A 964-nucleotide genomic window follows, 5' to 3' on the forward strand; every position below is an offset into this window, starting at 1 on the left:
GGTAGGTAGGTGTAGGTATGGTGTTGGTAGTAAAGCATGCAAATGTAAAACGAGAACCGGTGGGCATTATTTAGCAGAGCGAGGGTTCGAATTACAATTTAAGATTGGCAGCGCGTTCAACCGAATGGAAAGAATTATTCAGCAAGCGCGGACATTGTTTCACACGATAAGCCGCGCGCGGTGTATTTCCCGCGGCTCGGTCGGGCTTCGCGAGCCGGTTAATTATTCGGTTTTCCGCGAGTCGAGTCGGGAGCAAAGACGCGGTTTTCAATAGAACGATCGAGGGTACGAGTGGTTCGGCGGTTTCGAACCGTTCGGGATTCGTGTCCAGTGAATAGTCGGTAAATCGAATTGCCCGGCAGGTGTAAAGGCCACTCTCCGGTATCCATATCCAGTTTGTACGCGCGCTCGTTGCCTCGTCCCGCCTCGCCACGCCACGCGTCTAACGATCTACGACGACGCAGCAGCACGCATTATTCGCGGCTTGTTATTCGCGACGATCGTATTCTAAGCACGTTAGACGAGCTCGCCTAATTCGCGCGACGAAACACTCGATCGCGATTACGATTCATTATCCGCGACCGGTATTGTCTCCCGGGGACGTAATAGCAGACCTTTGTTCTTACTACTTATTGTGAAATTGTAACCAGCCATCGACGATGCACGCTCGAACAAAAAGGTGCAACGATTGTTGTTCGCTCACCGTGCTCTCGCGACCATGTTGTCTCTGTCTCTGGTTCTTCGATCTTCTTTGCCTGCCGCCAGACGTCGTCCAACCGGCGCGCGGCGCGGCGCGGCGTATCGTCGATCTGAAACGAAAGGAGAATGTTTTCTCGTTATCGTGCCGAGCGTTCGTTCCACGTCTCTTGCGAATAAATAAGCGAAAAAGAAGGCCTTGCGCGCATAGAGGAGAACGCGATCTCTAGTTCTAGGTACGAATGTCCGCTTGGAAGACGAGATCCTC

This window comes from Habropoda laboriosa, unplaced genomic scaffold (assembly GCF_001263275.1).
Source record: "Habropoda laboriosa isolate 0110345459 unplaced genomic scaffold, ASM126327v1 scaffold801, whole genome shotgun sequence".
NCBI lineage: Eukaryota > Metazoa > Arthropoda > Insecta > Hymenoptera > Apidae > Habropoda > Habropoda laboriosa.